This window comes from Anneissia japonica, unplaced genomic scaffold (genome assembly GCF_011630105.1).
Source record: "Anneissia japonica isolate Jap-2015-1 unplaced genomic scaffold, ASM1163010v1 scaffold83_len69946_cov84, whole genome shotgun sequence".
NCBI classification, from domain to species: domain Eukaryota; kingdom Metazoa; phylum Echinodermata; class Crinoidea; order Comatulida; family Comatulidae; genus Anneissia; species Anneissia japonica.
Window position 1 is genome coordinate 5,309 of NW_022708779.1, and position 6,909 is coordinate 12,217.

Consider the following 6,909-nt stretch of genomic DNA (forward strand, 5'->3'; position numbering starts at 1 on the left):
TCCAAAGCTTAGGGGCAGCAACTGCGAATGCTCGATCAAGTTCTGAGACGACTTTGGGGAACGAATAGCACTGATTTATCAGTTGTTGACCTAAGGGATATTGTACAAGTCGTGGATCTTGTCACAATCATCTCACGGATGTATGCTGGTGACTGGTTGTTCAATGATTAATATGTAATAAGCCCTTGGTCGGTCAGTGAAACGGTGTGATGATGTGTGATTATATTTTTTATCTGTTTTGTCGGTTATTATTTTTGGTTAGTTTAGATTATTTCAAATTTATTTCCATACATTATTCACATATATTTTTCAAGCGCCTTGAGACGGGTTCGATCGTGGAAGGCGCTTTATAAATACAGTATAAAACCAAAACCAATAAACCAATGTTTGCTTTGTGGACTAACAGTATTGCTAGGCACACCTGGAACAAGAGAAACTGCGTCGTTCTTGGTTTCTTCGTCTTTAAGTAGTTGTTGGCCGCTAAGGGGAGGATGGTCGGCTAGCTGGCAATGGCTTCCAACCCCTACTCGTTTAAACGATCCTCTCCCTGAGCGCCAACCCGCCTAGGTTGTTTAGAAAAGACGAGTTTGGGACAGTTATTACGACAGTGTCCTGCCTCTTGGCATTCAAGGCATCGATCCCCATGTGGTTTCAACATCTCCAACACTGCGTCCAGCTTTCTGTTAACTGCATCCACCTGATCTTCGAGGCAGGTAACCTTCTTTCAGTGTTGCATGATGGAGATGGGAATGGTTTCTGGACTGTCGTGACCGGTTTACTTGCGGGTGTAACTGTTGGCATTTTGTAGCCCTGCAGTCTCTGCTCCCTGTGTCTTCATCCTCTGAGTAAAGGAGATGATGAGCGTTGAGTGACACGAGTAGCAGACTTGATCAGGGAATTTCCACTATTTCGAGATCTGCTCCCTCTCTTACCAGACAGCTTTCGCAGGCTTTAGGACGGCGGGCAAGTCTTCCTCCCCGAAGCGTTTGTCAAAGGCCTTCAAGATCTTCTTAAAGGTGATCCTACGGTCCATTTCTAGGAGGCTCACATAAAAATCAGCCGCAGGTCCCTCCACACCCTAACAGAGTGTTTCGATTCTAGCTTTTGGTGAAAGCTCATACTCTTCAGTAAATGCCATAAAGCGTTTTTAAAAAAAAGACCAGCTTTCCTTGCCCTTAAATATTAAGTTCTTGGGGATGTCCCTCTGCTTTAGGGAGAACATCTCGGGTCTATAATCTCCTCGTCATGGGTTGTGTCTACGATAATCCTCCCATCGTTGACGAGGTCTATAGTAATCTTCCTGTCGTTGATCATATAGTCTTCCCATCTTTGATCAGGTCTAGGATAATTTTCTCGACGCTGATCAGCTCTGACGTGTTCCAGAAAGGTTTGCCGACCTCGCAAAACATCACTATCATCCTCATCAAAACTTCCCTCACTCTCACTTTCACTAACACTCTCCTCCTCACTCTCACCTTCTTCGGAGGATTCGACAGTACGATGGGTTTGCCTGCTTTTCCCCTCAGATGATGACTTACCCAACCGGGATGCTGGCGACAGACTACACCACAATATAGTGGCCCTGTACGCTTCCCCCTACAACGTCCCTATTTAAAAACTACGCTAAAAACCTAGTCTCTTTGTAGCTGTGAGGGTACTCGCCGGTCTGCAAATCCAATTGCCGGCTCCGAACACTTCTCCCCACTAACAAAAAAAACCCTAACTAATCAAAACCCAGGTAAAAATTCCCATTGAGACCCGTTGAAAAAACCCAGTTGAAAACCCGTTGAAAACCCATTGGAAAAATCCAACACGTGTTTTCGCACCCTCTCAATGGGTCCAACGGGTTTTAATGGGTCCAACTGGTTTTCCAACGGTGTTTCAACGGGTTTAACTGGTTTTCAATCCCAATTGGTTCAACGGGTTACAGGTTCCCAATGGGTTTCCAATGGGTGTTCAATGGGTTTTCTAATGGTTTTCCAATGGGTTTTTAATGAGTTTCCTAATGGGTTTTCAACTGGTTTTCAATGGGTTTTCTACTATGGGTGTCCAACTGGTTTTCAATGGGTTTGAATTCCAACTGGTTCAACTGGTATTCCAAAGGTTATGAGGTCCAACTGCTTTTTCAACTGGGTTTCAATTCTAATTGGCCAACTGTTATGATTCTAACTCTGAGTCGCTGCAATATCTATTTAAATTACTTACTTTATCACCAAATGAATTGAAACAACATTTTTGTTATTATTTATTACTGTGCATTTATTATTAAATTCCACCAACAGTTACAAAATTACATACTTTGACCATTTAAAAATTATGTATCATATTAATATCTAAGTAAATGTAAATTATATATTTCTTTAATACATTCAATGCAATATTTTAAATTTAAGAAAATATATTTAAAAATCAATTATGCATATTACATTCTATATTTACTCTATAGTTATAACAAGATCTATAGTATAAGTCAAATTGGACAATGAATTAATAATATAAAGAAACAATATGCAATTATTACTACTGTACACTTTGATTACATTGTATATAGTGAGCAAATTTATAAATACATTAAGGATTAAATTAAATGATTATAGATGATTACAATGCAATTGTTTTATTTAATTTAAAAAAAACCTGAATTTAGAGAATATAAATAAATCAATTATGTTTCTTTGCAGAAAACTAAAAAACAAAAACAGATCAATTATTTTTTAACTTGTCAATTATCTTTTGTTAAGTGATGTGCCGATTGAAGTGGGAGCTTTCTACAGCTTTCTCCTTGGTATGGCTGTATGATTACGAATATTGTTGCTTTTTGAAACATTCCTGAAAAAGAAATTGAAATATCACTTATTTAAAAAAAAATGGTTTAACTTGATTTAAAACAATGGATTGCTAGATATAGTGTGCTTTCAGTGGCTGTGAGCTCTTATAATAATAAAATAATAATAATAATAATAGTAGACTTAGGGCAAAAAAAAATTGTTAGATTATCACTCCCACCCGCGTTAAAAAATTTGGAAATATTGATGCGGGAATAAAAAGAGTAATTTTTTTTGCCGCATTATTTATTTTAACAGCTTAAAAAAATGATGCAATTTTGTGACGGGAAATACATTTTCTTTAAAAACAATAAAATTAAACTTGTAATATTCTTGAAAATAAATACAGTCCCTCCCTCATCAATTAAAAAAAAAGCAATATTCTATTGTTCTGTTAAAAAAAGCCAAAAAACACCCACCCTCATCAATTTTTTTTTTAAATAGTGATAATCTAATATTTTTTTCTATGTGCCCTTATATTAGCATATTATTAGGCCCTCATTGGATTAATGCCTAAGGAACACAAACTCCAGCTCCCTGAGGAAGTATTCTATAACGCTGCAGCAGGTACATCAGCGCATGTTGGTACAGGGTATTTAAATCTACCAGGTACCCACTTATACTCCTGGGTAGAGAGAAGCAATGCAGATAAAATGCCTTGCCCAAGGACACAAGTTAAATACACAGCGAGGGGATTGCAACCCTGACCCTGCGTCAAACCACTTCTACTTATTGACCAAAACCAGTGGCAATGGACCTTAAGGGCCCAGTATATTAATCAGATTTTTTCTGCCAGGACCATAGACACTCCACTAAGCCATGTGTCATAAATCAGTCATGTGTTAACACATCAAAAAAGTCAGTCACCAGAGCAAACTGGAGCTTCTACCCCATACCTCTATCTGTGCCCTGCCACCAGGCCTTGGCGAAGTATGTGCTTTACGTACAATTAATACTACCTGGAGCCCTATGTGCCCACACATATGTGTGCTTTACAGTGTGTGCTTTACAATAATACTTTTTTACAATAATAAATTTTATGTAAAAACCCAAATAATTATGTTTCATGTAATTGACCACAAGGCTTATCTTTAGGCTTAATGTTTACAATTCACATTTAAATTACCTTGTATTTGTATTACCAGGGCTGATCCATCCTTCTGTAGTTGTGAGCACAGGTTTCTCTTCTTTGATAGCCAACAATGGTTAATGGAATAAATGATTTTCACACGTATCTGTGAGATACACTTACTGTATCTGAAAATTCAGAGATTTGAAATATGGTACAGTTAAAAACAATTGGTTAATGAGCAACAATTGACAGGGTAACCAAACCATAACTTATATCAACTTCTGTCCATCATTATCTGTTTTTTTTTTTCAACTTCATTTAGGTACTTTCCACTACTCTACCATGTTCTGTTGAATTAGAAGACATAAAATGAGTGTAATACAGGTACATTGCAAATTATAAAAAGGGCAATCAATTTTTTAATGGGGAGGATAATACTGTATGCAGCATCAGAAGGTGGCTTTCTAGTCAAAACGGCAATATACCAAAATGGCAATAAGTCCAAACAGCAACACTTTTTTACCAGAACGGCAATGGATCAAAATGGCAATAAGTCACTAAATCAAAACGGCAATAAACCAAAATAATAATAATAATATAATAATAATAATAATAATAATAATAATAATAATAATAATAATAATAATAATAATAATAATAATAATAATAATAATAATAATGGCCTATAACAACAACATACATACGAACGAATTCAATAATAAAAAGACTGGGGAAACACAATATCAAACAAAGCAGTAGACAATTCAAATATATATAAAACTTTAAAATACATTGGACAAAATATGAGGCAAAACAAATGTACAGTAATTAAAAGTAAAAAAAAAAATCCGATAAAAGAAATGAAAATAAATAATAATAATAATTGGCAGGGCCTATGCCCTAGCCTAACCAAGTAGTAGTAGAGTAGGTAGCTAGGCCCCTAGCATAGGGCTAGGCCCTATTTGTACGAAAAACTAAGTACTACTAGGCTAGGCCTGCCATTCTATAGGCCTAGGCCATAGCCTAGGCTAACTACAGTACAGACAAACTGTAGGCCTAGGCCTAAGTTAGCTACGAAGATAGTGTAGGCCCAGTCTGCCCTGGATTTTTATTATTTTTTTTTACATTAGTATGGTCCTATCGTATTCTTATCTTACATTTTCTATCGAACACTGCATCATCAGCTACTGCACCGTCCTAGCTAGCCTAGCCTAGGCTAGGCCCAGTAGTACTGGCCCAGCTAGGCTACGGCTTCGTCGGCTAGGCCTAGTAGAGGCTGTATGAAACATTCAATCAATCAAGTTGTGTTGAATATTAAGTCTTGCAACAATGAAGTATCCTTGCTTTGTAGTCATCAGTGAGCAAACCAGCTATTATTGTTGTATTTTGTACCTTAAAATCACAGATATTTGTCAAACATTGGTAGGCTCCACTGGTACCTGGTACTGTACACACAATGAATTTGAATGTGGATCCTAGGTTTCCATTGGTCAGTTTCGTAAGGTTAAAGGAGTGGCCAATGACGGCAGGGCATATAATGAAACCTGGAATGCCATATCACTACCACATGGAGGATGATACCAATGACAATACAAATAATTAAATGTATGAATAAATAATTAATTAATGAGGCCTAATGATAATAAATAGTAGGCTATTAATAATAGGCCTAATTAAAAGTAAATATTAATTAAAGCAAATTTTAACCATTTTATTATGCCACAATATTATAATCCCTCGGTCCGCCGTGCATCACCGGCTGGGAGTCCAAGCCCAAGCATTTTAGCCAGTAGCTGGATCAATTGAGGCCAATTGAACCCTTTGATGTCGTACCAATTAGACCAGTTGAAACTTGGAGCCCCCATTCCGTAACCAATTGGACCAGTTGAAACCAATGCACCCCATTGAAAACCAATTGAACCAGTTGAAACCCATTTTAATAATAATAATAATAGATGGATTTATATAGTGCAAATAAACGAGGTCTCTATGCGCTAAAATCCATTAGACCAGTTGAAAATCCCAACTGGTCTATGTTTTTACCTGGGTTTGGATAATACCAGTTAGACCCATATTGGATTATACCAGTTACACCCATTGGATAATACCAGTTAGACCCATTGGATAATCCAATTAGACCCATTGGATAATACCAGTTAGACCCATTGGATAATACCAGTTAGACCCATTGGATATTCCAGTTAGACTCATTGTATAATACCAGTTAGACCCATTGGATAATACCAGTTAGACCCATTGTATAATACCAGTTTGACCCATTGTATAATACCAGTTAGACCCATTGTATAATACCAGTTAGACCCATTGAATAACACCAGTTAGACCCATTGAATAACACCAGTTAGACCCATTGGTTAATACCAGTTAGACCCATTGGATATTCCAGTTAGACCCATTGGATAATGCCCAGTTGGACCCATTGAACAACACCAGTTGGACCCATTGGATATTACCAGTTCAACCCATTGATTAATACCAGTAGAACCGGTTGAAAAATACCAATTGGACCCATTGAACCTCGTTCAACAAGTTGGACCCATTGAAAAATACCAGTTGGACCCATTGAACCTCATTGGACCCATAAGAAATTTCAATGGGTTTCAATGGGAATTTTTACCTGGGAAATAGAGCCACTAGTTAAGCAATATATAGTATGTGCGAAAACACAATACTTATGCCTATCACTAGCTACTAAAATAATATTATAGTACTGTTGTACTATACTTTGCCAATGTAGTATTTATTATTATACCACACAAGCACTGTACTGACAAGCCTTTTGCTCGCAGAACCAATGTAGTAATTATCGCCTATTATATGGGGGCTGAGGCTATCGGCACTGCCGCAGTGCAAAAAAAAGCTGCTGTTTTCTATCGGCACTGCCGCAGTGCCAAAAAGCTGCTGTTTTCTATCGGCACTGCCGCAGTGCCAAAAAGCTGCTGTTTTCTATCGGCACTGCCACAGTGCGAAAAAAGCTGTTTTTTCTATCGG

The 6,909-nt window shown here is 37.4% G+C and overlaps 1 long non-coding RNA gene across 2 annotated transcripts in view; it reads right to left on the reverse strand.

The window, feature by feature from the left end:
* Positions 1–2,307: 2,307 nt before the first annotated feature.
* LOC117106582 overlaps positions 2,308–6,909 on the reverse strand; it is a 14,199-nt gene continuing 9,597 nt past the window's right edge. The window contains exons 1-3 of one of the 2 annotated variants that reach the window (XR_004445096.1): positions 5,055–5,583; positions 3,952–4,082; positions 2,467–2,829 (exon numbers count right to left, since the gene is read on the reverse strand). This is a non-coding gene — a long non-coding RNA (uncharacterized LOC117106582). Of the gene's footprint in view, positions 2,830–3,951; positions 4,083–5,054; positions 5,584–6,909 lie in introns of those variants that run through there. The other variant, XR_004445095.1, reaches the window with a different exon arrangement.